The following is a 14,709-nucleotide window of genomic DNA, read 5'->3' on the forward strand; positions in this document are numbered from 1 at the left end:
GTTTATGGAGCACAGGTTACTGTCAAGAGGGAAGACAGAGAGCCATAAAGCATCCCTGACCTCTTTGTTTCGCTGCTTTGCAATTGCTGCTGGAAATAAAAAGCAAAACCCAAACTTCTTTCAGTTTTGTGCAGATCTCCAGGTTCTAGAGAGAAAAGTCTGTTTCTGTCCAGGGCTAGAATGAGCAGGGAAGTGCTCTTGGATGGGTGCACCCTTGCTTCCCTTTTCATCCAGTTGGGAATATTTCTGTTTACAAGTTCAAGGCGACGCTGTCAAAAGAGTTTAGGTTTCAAAAGTTAACTTAGTGTATATGGAAGAATTTTTGTCTCCTGTCTCTTGGTAATCAGGATTAATGGGACTCCAGTTAACATCTTAATATTATTGCTTGCTCTGCAATGTGTACAGACATGTGAAATATGGATATGTTTTACTTTCTATTGTTTTAAAATTCTTGGCTTTTCTTCATCCAGTGTGCCAAGTCAGATGCTGCTCTTTAAACAAAACCCATCATTTACTTTCAGAGGAACTTTGTGTGTGTGTCAAAATGTGAAGAGCTGCAATCTGCTGGTACAAATGTGATAACTGTGTGATGCAGTGGCTAGTGGATCCATGTTGCACTTACACTTGTCCAAAGCAAAGCAGATTTTAGGCAAATAATACTTTAATCTTCTGTTTATGTAGAATCATATTTAGCTTGGAAAAGACCTCTAAGATCATCAAGTCCAGCCATCAACCCAGCTCTGTCAAAACCATCACTAAGTCATGTCCCTGAGTACCACATCTACACGTCTTTTAAATCTCACCAGGGGTGGTGACTCCACCAGTTCCTTGGGCTAGTCAAGCAAGACCTGCCTTTCTTAAACCCGTGCTGGCAGGGCCTGATCCTCTGGTTGTCTGAGGAGCATGTCGCCATGTCCAAGCAGAGTGTGTCCAGACTCCCTTCCCTAAAGAATTAGGAAACATAGTTCGGACCACGGGACAAACTTCTTAAAATGTCTTGTGAGGCAGTCTCTCCTGGGCGTCAGTAGAAGCAGGAAAAGGATGTCCTATAACAAGAATATTGTGATACGCAAATATAGGCTGTGTATTCAACACAAAAGGTTACAGCAGCATGCAGTTGTACACCCAGCAGTTTGGGAGATGAGGAGGACAAGCAGTGTTTTCCTTGACAGCTTTTAATATGAAATTGTGAGGAGGTTTTATAGTGGGCAACAGCCAGAATTCGAAAGTACTCCAGAGGCTTGTTTGGGTGCTGTAGCTGTGGGATTGGCTGTGTTTGGGCATCTTGTCTATGAAAAGGTTCCAACTGTATCAAATAATCTCCAGTAGTCAGCAGTTCATCTCTTGGACCATTAGTGCCCTCCTTTCGGTGCTCTTCCTTGAATTTGTTGAAAGCTTTGTGATGGCAATTACAACCAGATGGTGAGATAACCTGTTTGATGTGTCAAAGGGGTCAGCTGGCAGAGCAACAAAATATATATCACTTCTCTGAAAAATAAAATGCGTTTGTGTTTAGGGAAAAAAGAGCAAGTTTGAGGAGTAGTTTCCTCTGTGCTGGGCAATGGGCAGTGTTTGGCAAGGGTGGGTTTCTTTGAGAGGAACCATCAAAGCAACTGGAAGCCCTGAGGTCCATGTGTTGGGGCTCTACCAAGCATGTGTGTTTGAGAGCCCCGACTGATTGCTCCCAAATAGACTTTCAGCACAGGATAACTCCTTTTTTGGCTGTGTTATTAACTGCTATTCATTTAATTTAGAAATGTAGGGAGCGTATCTTTTGGTGCTTGGCTCCTCTGCCTGTAAAGGACACATCAGATGCAGATTGAGCTCCTTTCTGGGAAAAGAAGGAATTACATGTATAATCCACAGGGCCAGTTACTTTGTCTTCTTAAAATTGTAAATAGCTGTAACACTGTCCTTAAATTTTATTTTCCTCTCTCTTCAAAAGATGTTTCAGTAATTCATCAGTGGCCTGGGAAATTTCTTCTTTAGCTGTCTCAGTATGGAGGGAGCAAGACCATGAGCAGTCCACTATCAAATTATCCTGTCCTAGCAATGAGATGGGATTTTCCCCTATTTTTATTAAACCCAAGCAAAATACGTTGTATAAAAGCAAGTTTCAATAAGACCTTCCTTTACATTCTCATTTACTTTAGTGAGCACTGGGTATTATCATTACTATCACCCTTTTAGGCAGAAATTATCCAGTTACAGGTTGTTGGGAATGCTGGCAGAGCATTCTAGAAACCAAATTGCTTTTTATAAAGCTACTGTATGTCATCATCTTCCTGTAATTTTAAGACTCAGAAAACAGGAGCTATGTCAGTGTTCATCTACACCTTGGCAATGACTTTCCCAGTACAGGAAGAGGAGGAGAAGAAGTCCCCATGGGGAAATCCTTCTGAAATGGGTGTGCTTAGGCATGCAGGGGTTGTCCCATAACAGTTTTGTGGGAAGTAGAAATCAATTCTTTGGGGAATTGATTCTTTGATGTGGAGAGCCTTACTGATCGTGCAGGCTCTTTACATGTGGAACTAAAATATATATTTAAGACTTCTTAATGTTATTTGCTTCTTCTTGTAGCAATCTAAAAATTCCCACAGAATAAAGCCAGACAAACAAAAAACCTTGAGGAAGAATTTTGCGATCTATGTTACAGCTTTTCATTGGTAGGCCAGTTGATTTTCTTCACTTGCTAAAACTTTCCAAGTCCTGAACATCCAAGTGAGCTTTGCATGTGACTCCATACACACACCCTCATTCCTTGGTGGATATGAGGAAAAACATGCAGTGATTCACAGCAGACTCAGTATCTGCTTTAGCAGTGTTAGCCATACCCATATTCCTTGTTGGTTCAAAAGAGTAGCAGCAAACCCTGCTTTCTCTGCCAAAATATACAAATACGGTATTAAAACCCAAGTTATCAGTGTCTCACAAACAAATGAAACCACTGTACTGTTGTTGTATGTGCCTTGGAGAGAGCTGTTATTTGGAGATCAACACAGGATGGCAAGTAGGAGCCTTGGGTTAATGTTGCTTACTTAACACAGTTAATCATTGCTTTATCAAATGGTAACCATCTTCTAAAATGTGGTCCTGAGAGTAACACTACAGAAATGCCAGAGGGAAGTTCCAGTCTGTTTGTGACTGTGAGGGTGGTTTTTACTGGTTAATGAATCCAAAGAGTGTTTGTGTGCTCTTAACTGGGGTTTAAGAGTTCAGGTAATTCCTCTTTCAGCTCCAGTAGTTTGGCATAAGAATGTAATTCAGAAATGTGTGACATCGCAGTGAAGGAATTCATGCACAATGTTGATACTTTAAAAGGAACAAGAGTATGAATTTTCTTTTTTCCAATTTGGTCTATGTCTAAATATATATACTTGCAGTAAAACACAGTACCCTGTAGTGCCTTACAAAATACTCTCCCCATTTCTCAGCAGAATGCATAAAAGAGACTTTTAGCCATTAATCTTAAGAAAAACATTGTGTAAAACCAACATTGAGGTGTTGAGGTGATGCTGTTCTTGTGCAGATGAAGAAGTGAGATTTGTTGTGCAGTGCATTACCTTCCAGTGCAGTCTGTTCCCGGCTAATTCACACAGTACAATTGATTTCCCGGCTGGTAACTCGTTTTGCCATTGTTACTTCTGTGCTTGTAATTGCACTTTGAGGTCGGCAGGCTGGCTCAGGCTGTGAGATTCCCAGATTATGGATGCTTTCCCAACGGGGAGAGCACAGGGGCAGAGTCTCTGTCTGGTAGAACAGGAGGAGGCAGTTGGTGTGTCGCGCTTGCGTTTGGTGATGTGTGTGTAGCCACAACCTTTCCTGCTGTGGTAACCAAATGATGGCCTGAGGTACCCTGATGACTTTGATTTGGCTAATAAAATCTCCCACACAGCATTTAATAAACTAAAGCCCAACCTGGGCTTTTTCTCCTTTTGACATTTAATCCACTATAACTGCTCTTTCCAGGTGTGCTTTGTAGGCCAGGTTTATCCCTATGGATGAATCTACTGAGTAGGCTTTTCCCCAGAGAAGGAAATCAGCCTGTGGAAAAGTGCAGGCAGCCCAGAAGGGTTTGGCAGAGATTTGCTGGCTTCATCTGCTGGCTATCATCTGCCATCATCTACCTCTGGTGCTGTTGTTCCTTTTAAAATACCTTCCCATAAAGGAGTTCACAAAGAGTTTGATAAAGTCTGGGAGGGGCTGCGTTGATGGATACAAAGGACTTAAGGCCAGCTTAGTGGTTTGTGATGCAGTGGTGGACAGCAGATCAACAGCTTTGGGGATAAAGCAAATAGCAAGAGAGCAGCAAATACAACTCAGCAGCACAGTTATTCTTAGGTGGTGCCAGATGCCCATATAGATAGCCCTATGCAGTGTGGTCGTTGCCCCGTGTGTGCTCGTGGAACCACATGGGACTGCCGTGGGAGGCAACACGTGCCTCCTGGACAGCTTGCAAGGTAGAGGATGGTTTCCATCCCCCTTGGTGAAGGTGTTGTGATGCCAGTTTGTGTGTTGGAACCCCAGCAGCCATGATGACCCTTGCACTTGGTGATTCCTCCTTCTTCCCTCTCTTCCAGGAGCTGAGTGTCGTGACCTGCCCTGCTCCTGCCCGCTTGGTGTGGCAACGACCTGAAGGACATCTTGGAGCCACCTGTACTGCTTCATGCAGTTAAAGTAAGGTTAAATGTTTTGGCAGCTCTTTCAGGCAGAAACAAGGGTTGAGGTGAGGGGTTTGGGAGGATAGGTTTACCCATTGCCAAGCCATTTGTCAGGTTTACCCTTGGCAGCTGGAGAGGGTGTTGATATCAAAGCACATGTTATAAACAAATTCAAAAAGTTACTTTGCCATGAAATACAGTTTCTTTGTGGTGGAAACAGAAAAGAGATGTGTGGTCTTGCCTCTTGTATCAATCATATGCAGTGGTGTAAAATAGCAACTGTTTTTCCCTAATATTTTAAGATACAGCTTTCATGTCCCTCAGCAGGCACATGGTTACAGCCCAAGGATTTCCATGGGAGCCAGTCAGGATCAGAGCTGAGGTCCTGCCAGCTGCTGGTGGGATGTGCCTCCTGGTTGGTGCAATGGCTGTCCCTCTGTCTGTCCTGGAGCAGTCGCGTTGTTGAGGCTTCTGGGTTTGTTTTTCAGTTAACACCAGCTTTTTCATGTGGTCAACCAGATCAGGGGATGGATCTGACCTAAAAACGAGTATATGGTTATTGCAATACTGAGTAGCTGTTTTGACTCATGGAGTTACACCCATTCTCTCCAAAATGACTTGAATTTGCAAGAACTATTAGCTTGAAGCAAAGAAACTCTCAGAGTCTTGCCTAGAAATGGGTGCTTGTCATGTTTGAGCTCTGTCAAGGGAGGAAGAGAGGACAACCACGGGAAGCTGCCTCTTCTCCCACTGTCCCTAACCTGTTTACCTTCTGCAGTGCCTCACATTTTCCATGGTCTTGCCTGGAAGACCAGCACTTTAATAATACCGAGTCCTGATCATTTGGCATTACTGAGCTGTGGCAACAGCTGGGTGGATTAATCATAAAATGCTGTTACTGTAGAGACAAGTATTTATTGTAATTGTTTGGCTTTGCTTTATTCAGTAGGGTTGAGCAGGGAAATTACACCTATTTTCAGACCTTGGGAAAGAAGTGAAGTCTTTGGCAAAATTATGAATGAAACCTGCTTTATCAGGAATGAATAAGTGTCTTGCTTAGAACTGGTCACCAAGTTCATTGTGTTTAAAGAAGGAATGCAGAGAAGCAATTTGTGACTTTATTTGTCACAGTGTTTCTTAACTTTCTGCTGATTTTGGAAGCATGGTGAACTTGCAGCAAGCAGTGCTTGATGCTGAGGAAGATGCCAGACCCTTCCCGGAGGTGATCAAGGGGATGATTTTTTGCATGGCAGTAGCAGCAAAATCTCTGGGGAGGCCCAGCACAGGCAGCAAGAGCTTCTCACCTGAAGTGCTGCCTGGGAACCAGCCTCTGCATCACGTCTGTTTTTTGGGTGTGCCTCCTGTGAAGAATCTGGGAAAACAAAAAGGCTAAACTGGAGTTCAGGAGCAGCATTCTCATACCCTTTCCTTTTCCTGCCTGCTGGTCTAGTATTTCCATAATTGGGCCTATAATGATAATCTTTTCATTTCATTCATAAAGTGGTTACTGCTTAATGAACTTCATGTTAATGAGGTCTGTAACATTTAAAATAGCTGCATAACTTGAAAAAAAAGAAAAAAAGCCATCAGCAATGAAGGGACAGATTTCCACTCCCTGAGCTTAATCCTGTGTTATAATTGTGGAGAGGTGCCTGGCTGGCGAACAGCTGCACAGCATGGGCTCTCCCTTCTGCAGAGCTCCTTGTCCCCGAGCTGGGGTAATAAATGACTTAATGGAAAGGCTGGGACCTGTGGGCACTTAACCCATTCCATTCCTGGGGGACCAGTGTGAAAGGCCACTCTGTAAAGGCAGCGGAAAGAAATGATTTCAGCTGCGAAGTGAGGTGTCTGCAAAGTTTGGTTTTTTGAGTATGAGTGAGCTGTAGAAAGGCTCAAACGTAGAAGGTGGGGTAGTGGAACTGGGTACAAACTGTGGTTATTTAGATTTTTATTGTTTGATGCTTTAATTTATTTAAAAATTGGATTTGAACGAGTGTTCTCCCTTTTCTGATCTGGGGAAGTAAGTCATTTTGTTGCCTGGGGTTTTACTTTCTTTAGGGCATTCCCTGGATGCACTGTGTAATACAGTGTCCTGGGAAGAGAGTTACAGCTCTCATTTTTCCTCTCTGGGAATGCCACACCAAATAACTCCATCATTGCACTCATTAGGTGAATGATGTGTGTTTTTGAGGCTATTGTGCTTCAGAAGGGATGTGCAGCAAAATGAGCATATTCTGTCACTACCTCTAAAGTATCTGTTCGGAGAAGAACATATTCCCATAGTTTTTGAGTTGAAAGAAGAGGACAATTACGAAGCAACAATTTGTAATTCTGCAGTGGCAGATGTGGTTGTGCTGTGCCACAGGGAGTGAGGTTAGCACAGGTACTCCTGTAGGAAACCCAAAGTTTCTAGTGAAGTTTTCCTCTTCTGGAAAAAAAGTGCCAACCGGGCTTTTCCTGAGTAAGTCTGTGATACCTGGATCCACAGTGGGAGCATTTGCAAAACGGAGCCTAAAGGGAAAAGTCAATCTGATGTATTCTTTAGAAAGGAAAAATACATTAAAATGTTGGGCAGTGAAGCTGCTTTGGTCAAAACATGAGTGGAAACATCTCTTGGATCTTGGTCTTGATGCCAGTTTTTCCAACTCTGTGGCGAGAACTCTCTGCTGTGGAGAGTTAAGGTTGGTGCATGCACTTATTGGGTAACTACCTGGTTTGTAAATGCTAGGAGATATTTAATAATATTTGTCATCATAAAAGCATGCATGATGCTTTGGGTGTCATGGATTCTTTTCTACTCCAAGCCTTTGGTTTTGGGAATGCAGTACAAGTGCTGTGGTTTAGGGGGCACAGAGAGAAGCACAGCCTTACTGCTCAGCTCTAGGGTTGGGGGTATTATTTCTTTCACTGAAGCCATCATTGCTCGGTGTAGTTCCTAAAACAGCACAGCCTTGAGAGTCAGGGAATAATCAGGTGGAGAAGGCTGTTTTTAGGAGACATGCTATAGTCAAGAGCTTGTTGGAATCAATAGTTGGCAGCTTTGCTCTCTCCCAGTACCTGTGTAAGGCTGTAGGCATTTTGTTGCTGATGACAGCTGTCCATCATGTTTATCCTTTTATACCTGGGGTGAAACACTCCCCAAAGCCTATTCTTCCTTCCCCACCATTCTTCACCTGGTCCCATACTACGTATCTCTGTTTTCAAAGGTAACTAGTAATTTGTGTGGTGCTGCCCAGCCTGATACCTGGGGATTTTCATGAAGTTCCTGGTTAAGCCCCCGAAGTCAAGATCACTTACAAACGTGAGCCGATTATCACTGAGAGCTTCCCCACAGTTTACTGCCAAAATGTGTTTTCAAACGGCAAAGTATATTGGAAGCTGGGTTTTGCTCATTTGAAGAGGCAGCTAGAATGCCTGCTAAGGATTTCTGAAAGTTAATATTTGAGCCTGAGATAAAAGTCTCATGCATACGTGAAACAGCTGCCCTAGAACCTGTTGGAGGACTTAATTTGAGTATAAACATATGTGTGCTTTTGCGTACATGGTGCTCTTTAATTCAAGCTGACTGTTAGGTCTTAACTTTATTAGGATGTAGCTACTTGAGCTGAAGATGTGGTCTGTGATTTTTATTTTATTAGACCAGCATGATAGCTCCTTTTGAAATGTTGTTTGGATTTTACAAATAGGTATCTTAAGTATTGTTTGCCTTTAGTAATATGGTAAAGGAAAAAAATTGACAAGTGAGGTCAGGGTTATATCAGATTACAAGTGAATTGGTTGACAGTATGTGTGTATTGTAAAGTGGGAAATTAATCACTCTGTGTTGATGATCCATGGACATTTACAAAAGGCTGGTCTTTCTGTTGCACAAATAGATTCCGGAAACAGGAAAGAGGCTTATGACAAGAGGATGAGATCAGTTTGTATAATTAGAGCTGGCTAATAATCCTTTTACTCTCTGTTTTTCCAACTTTTACAATATCTTACTTTATTTGAAATTGGGCATATGGACTGCAGAGAGATAGCTGCTGTGATTTGAGTTGTGTAGGTTTGGTTTTTGTATCTTCTGATAGCTGGAGAGATGGGAGAAGCAAAACCAGATGTGCGCTTTTGAGAGGGATCTCTGCCTTCCTCTGCCAGGCATAGGGAACAGCACTACTTTTAATAACCCTACACTGCTTCATCTCTTTCCAGGCTTTGGGCAGGAATTAAGTAATCCATTAAATGACTTTTTTTGACAGTTATGAGATTGAAATAGTGCAAAAGAAGGAAGTGCTGAGACTAAGGTTATTTGACTACATATTAATCTCTGGAGTAAGACAGGGCTGGCAGAGCTGGGTTAGGGACTTGCTATAGCATGGATAAGGCTTAAGCATATTTTTTTAATGCATATGTGTACTATCTGCTTGCCTGTATCTTAACTTTTTGTTAAACTTCATTATTTTGGGAGGATAGCAGGAAAGATTTGGGTAAGGGAAATAGTGTGGCCAGAGGGGTTGGCTGGAGCAGAGGTGGGTGCAGCCCTTTGGCAACCCAGCTCCCAGCCCAGGAAATGTGTGGTGCCAGTTCCTACTGCCAGGAAGCTGAGCTACATTAAGCAAAGCAAGTTAATCAATATGCAGAGCATTTTATTAAATCATCAGCCAATTAAACCAGTGACGCTCTGTTAGGTTGTGCTGCAGTGAGGCTCCCAGCCTCTCTGCAAGTTCTTCAGCACTTGCAACTCCTTGGTTCCTGATGGATGGCCTTTTGTACCTGAAGGCCACAGTACTGAGGTTTTCAGCACTGTTGAAAGGGGGGAAAAAAAAAAAAAACCACCAAAAAAACCAAACACATTTTAGGCTAATTTTGCAATTAAATATGTTCTTTTTATTTTTTTTTCCTAGAGGGAAAACATTATTGTGAAGTTTTTCTTTTTGTGAAAGGAATCTCTATATGTCTGGTTTTCTTGAGGGTGGCTTGCTGGATTACCTCTGAGCCTTTGGGGGGAGAGTGATGGTAGAGCCAGGTCAACACAAAACACTTTTGAACCTCCTTTCCATCCCTGGCAGCCAAAAGAAACTCCTGTGTATCTGAGACTGAATGTCATCCTATGGTTTTGTTTGCAGACAGGGCACAGCTGGGAAGCAGTATCACCTGTGGAAATGCTGTGTGAGGGATATACTTTTATTCCTAAGCAATCAATTCAGTGAGAAAACAATGTTCAGCGAGTTACATAAATTCAGAATACTGAGTACAAATATCTAGGGGTTTTTACTTCTAAGCTCAGCTGTGATAATAAACACTATGCTGCGATATGCTGGTAACTTTTTTGTGGCTGCGTGTTTGAAATAAGGTTTCTTGTTTCCTCACCTCTTCTCCTTTTCATGATCAATTGCTTTTGCTGGTGGTATCACTTTCCTGCGTGTCTGCAAAATAAATTTGGGATGGGTTACTTCTCTAATCCCTGCAGCCTCCTATTTCTGACTGGATATACAAAATCATGCATTATTATAGCAACAGAAAAAGTCGTTCTGTATTTGGTAGTATGATGCCTGAAAGGATCTATCTTCTGTCTTAGGGTTTATTTTAGTCACAGCAATTGTAGCTACTCTATTTATACAAATTTCTCCATGCACATTGCTGAACAACTGGGTTATAGGTTTATTTCTCCTGCCAAAGCTATTTGTAGGTTATGTCCTGGTTTTTTTCAGTCTCCTCTCACATGGATTTTAAGGACATAGCAGTAGGATGCTCATTCATTTTATGAATGGTGAGTTCTGGTCTTCATTCAGTGTGGAATGAAACTTGTGGGACAGAGTGTGTGAGCAAACCCATGTCTCACCCAATACCACAGAGTGAGAGTAACTTACTGCAGGTCTGAACTTTGCAGAAAGATAACCAGGAAAAACACCACACAAGAAAATATAAGTAATAAAATCAACCTCAAGTAATTTGTTTCTTTCAATTTGCAGACTTTTTGCTACAGGTAAAAAAAAACCCCAAAACCCACAAAAAAAAAAGACAAAAGAATCTCCATAACCAAACAAAAAGCCTTTTTTCAAATAATTGTTTTATAACAAAAAATCGAGGAGACTGATGATGAATAATACAACACAGTAACGTCATATACCACTCAAAAGTGGTATTCCCTTGACACTAGGGAAGAACAATAAACTTGTGAAAGAAGTTGCTATTTTAGTTCTCTTAGCATGAAATCGTGGCTGCAGGAGGAATTCATCTGTATATGGGCAATTGGTCTCCTCTCCGGTCCTCCCACTTGCCATTTCCCTGTTTTTATTTATCTTGTGTGGTTTAGAGCAGCAGCTCTGCAGGACCTGAAACCCAATCCTCTTGATATTTCTAAGTACTTGATAAATTAACATTTCGTACAACCAGAGTGTGGAGGAGTGCCCTTGAGGACACTATGCTTTGTTGAATGAGAAGTGATGTGTTTTTGGAATCTTGGTTTTATTTTTGTAGTACAGCCATATAGCAGAAAGCTGAGAAGGGGGGGTGGATGTGTGCTACTAGGAAATCCCTGGATTTCTTTAAACTCTTTTACAGCTTAGGGGTTATTTGCCTGAAGGGTGAGGATCTGAGTGTTGGCTATAAGGCAGGTTGTCCCACTATGGATATATGTATTGATGCCCATGGTACTGTACAAAAGGAATTCTGTTTATGTCTTGCTCTTTTGCAGATAATCAGCATCAATAGTTCTTTCCTAATTTCTGTGGGATATATGTTGTTTGGGCTACCTGGTGAAGTGTTACTCCAGAGCCTTGAAGTCAAATTTTAGTCCTTCCAAGGAGTGAAGTCCTTACAAACTCCTGTTACAGGATGGTTTTATAGAAAGTAAATTCTGTTACATTAGAAAAAAAGATAAATCCTTCTTTGGCTTTCATCCCGGTGATGCTGTGATGCTTACAGCTGGAAAGCCATCCTGCTTTCTCTGCATTTCTGTTTATCTGTTGGAATGCTTTCCATGCAATCTGTAACCATCAGATTCTTCATGTGTTTTTTGGCTGTTCTTTCTTGCCCACAACCACAAGCTCTTTATGGCTAAGATTGGGTTGGTTGTTTTTTTTGTTTTTTTTTGTACAGCTGGGACTGCATGGGTAAAGCTTTGCAAATAAGAATCAATGTTTCTAAAATCAAATGTCAAAATGATAAATGAAAAGGTCAAGTGCTGGGATTCAGATAAATTTCAGCAATGCTTAAACTTGAAGTGTATGTAGAACTGAAGTTTACTTAAAATACCTTAAACCTCAACTTGAAAAGCTCGGAAAAACTCAAACACTTAAAACAGAAGTTTATTTAGTGCATGAGGGAGGAGGAAAGTGGTAGGTAGGCTTTCTCAGGCATACCACATGGATTAAATACCCCTCGTCCTACTGCTTGTTGCAGTTCTGGTCAGTTGTTGGAGGTGAGATTGGTTGTTCTTGTTTCTGCCCATCCTGTAGATCTTCTTTTTGATTAAAAAAAGGGCAGAAAATTGTTAATGGACAACTCTTGAGACTGGCACGAGGTTTCCTTTCTTAGGTGTGTGTGGTGTAGAACCAGTGCCAAAACGACCAAGTTTGAATGGGGAGTGATGGGAAAATGGAAAAACCATTTTGGAATTCCTGTCTACACGGTGTTCAGAGTCCTTCAGCATTACAGCTTGTGTGTGGGCTGGGTTGATCTGAAGGACCATTGACCTTCCTCTCATATTTGCCCTCAAAATACATACTTTGCCTGCAATGCCTTGAGGAAATAAGCCACCTAATTATGGTTAAATGAAATGGTAGCTGGGAGTAGTGGAGGAAAAGGATTTATTGCTGCAGCACTAGGTGTTCGTATCTCTTCCTACTGCCTGTGCTTGTTTGTAAACTCTTTGGGGCAGAAGCTTCCTTTGCATTTGCATTTTTACAGCATGTAACCAATGGAGCCCTAATCCTAGATGAGTTTTTGGGAACCACAGTAAAGCAAATAAATGCTTTTTTCCTTTCTTTCCCTGTCAGAGTTATGATGCTTAGTGAAATGAAGAACAGTCGTTTGTCCTTACCCATGAAATTTTGTGCAAAATAACACTGAAGTTCTATAGAAGAGACTTTAATACAACTGACTGTATTAATTCTTTAATGCTTAACAGAGCAGAAAGGTATCCATCCCATTTGGAGAAGGCTTCAGTAGCTTTCTATTTTACTGACCTGTGCAGATTTTTATAATGTCTAAAACCACTGTTGCTTTGAAGAGCTTGAACCTGGATTTTCGTTTCATGTCCTACTTTCAAATTTGCAAATGCAAGGGATTTCACTGTGGTATCCTAAGGTGGAAAACCTAATATAATTCCAGAAACATTGCAATATAATTGTCTGGATGTATATAGAGCATGTGATAAACCTCCCAGACATAGAAATTCAAAAGATTCAGCTATTTGAAAGAAATAATATCAATGTTTTAAGTGCAGACAACTGCTGCTGGAGCAAAACCTACTGGCTGCCATGAGGATGCCCATAGCTGAGTGGGAGCTGGGCAAGGGAGGTGGGATTTATATTTGCCTGTTCAGGTTAGTTTGGCTTTCAGGGCAGTTCATGTGCAGTCCAGATCCTGATCCCGCAGTAGGGCCATTATTTTCACTGCAGTCTACCATGTCTGAAAGAGCCAGTTCTTCCTACCCAAAAAGATAGAAATTGCTTTCTGGGGCTCATAGAAGGAACTGTCTTGAAGGATATGCTCCTCTTATAATAGGAGAAAATGCAGTTTAACTCTTTTCTCCTGGTTTTTTTCCTCCTCATTTTCACACTTGAAGTAAATTGACTGTATTAGGGTCCTTATGAATCTTGATTTGGTTATGACCGGTATGATCTGCCTTTTGTTTTCCCTTTTCTTACTAGATTAAAGTTTTTTGAAGTTTTTCAGAGGCTGTTCCCTGCCTTCCCACTGGTTGGAGAAGTCCACTTGTCTAGAAACCTAAATTTAGTCTTTTGTTGACGCAGAGTAGTCATTCAGGCTTATCTGTCACTCAGTTTTTCTCCTATGTTTTTGCCAAAGCACTTCCTAACAAGATAAAATAAAATATCTTCCAAACCTGCCTGTCTCCTTGCAAACTAAGTTTGCATACTTAGAAAAATTGGAATGACATGTGCATAATGAACTGAGAGATCATTTTAAGTTACTGATGTAAGGGCCAACTGTTAAGATAAGGAGGAAGAAAATCTTCCTTCAGGAAGTATTTCCAGGATTTTTTGACAAGACCAAGTGTTCAGCAGTGTCACCTTATTTTCCTGCTGCTGCTGTGCACTCCTCTTGCCAAAAAAACCCAACATAAACTGGTCATGACTTTGAACTCACAGTCCTCCCCTTTTTTCCTAGGTGAGAGGTGTTGATGTTCTCCCTTCCTTACACATTAAGTATGTGCTGCTTTTGGACTCTATGACTTGTGGCACTTTCATCACAGCCAAAACCACCTCTACCACAGAAAGAGGTGACCCAGGGGCAGTTTGTAATGCCACCCTGTCCTGATCTGTACGTGTCTTCCTCCTCTTTCTCATTTCTCTGTCTACTCAGCTGCTCCCAAGCATCCACCAGGAAGGTGATGGAGCAGAACAAAGCAGTCTGTACTTCTGTCAGATGACAAAACTAAGAGGATGCCATCTCACTTTATTCCTTGAATTACAGGAACCTAAAGGCTCTGTCGAGGACATGCTCCTCTGCAGCTGATGTTTCATAAAGATCTTTGCTACCTTCAGTGCAGCCTGTCTGAGCCAGACAGCACAGGAAAGCTCCTTTTACTGGTTTCCACCAATGGTCTTGAAAGGAACAGTCATATTAATACTCATGTTGTCTGCTCCATAAAAAAAGGACCAAATTGCTGTATTAGACCAGAAGTCTGAATTTTGCTTCCTGAGAGAATGAGACTTTCTAAAAATTCAAAAGTGAAGTGAACTTAAAAAGAAGTTTTTGCACCCATCGTTTGACTTCCATAAGATAAAATAAAATAATAAATGGATAATGGTTTTGTGCCCCTGTTCAGGATACCCAGGTTCAGAATAGGAGAGAGAGGCTGAAGTAGGTCATGAGGGAG

At 41.6% G+C, this 14,709-nt stretch overlaps 1 protein-coding gene across 8 annotated transcripts in view; it reads left to right on the forward strand.

The window, feature by feature from the left end:
- Positions 1–14,709, forward strand: part of AKAP13 (A-kinase anchoring protein 13) — a 209,988-nt gene that overhangs the window by 45,483 nt on the left and 149,796 nt on the right. For all 8 annotated transcript variants that reach the window (XM_032699851.1, XM_032699853.1, XM_032699850.1 and 5 more), the window contains exon 3: positions 4,581–4,677. The gene's annotated coding sequence lies outside the window, so the exon portion shown is untranslated. The remainder of the gene's footprint in view (positions 1–4,580; positions 4,678–14,709) is intronic.

The sequence above is a fragment of the Chiroxiphia lanceolata genome, chromosome 12, assembly GCF_009829145.1.
Source record: "Chiroxiphia lanceolata isolate bChiLan1 chromosome 12, bChiLan1.pri, whole genome shotgun sequence".
Taxonomy (NCBI): Eukaryota; Metazoa; Chordata; class Aves; order Passeriformes; family Pipridae; genus Chiroxiphia; species Chiroxiphia lanceolata.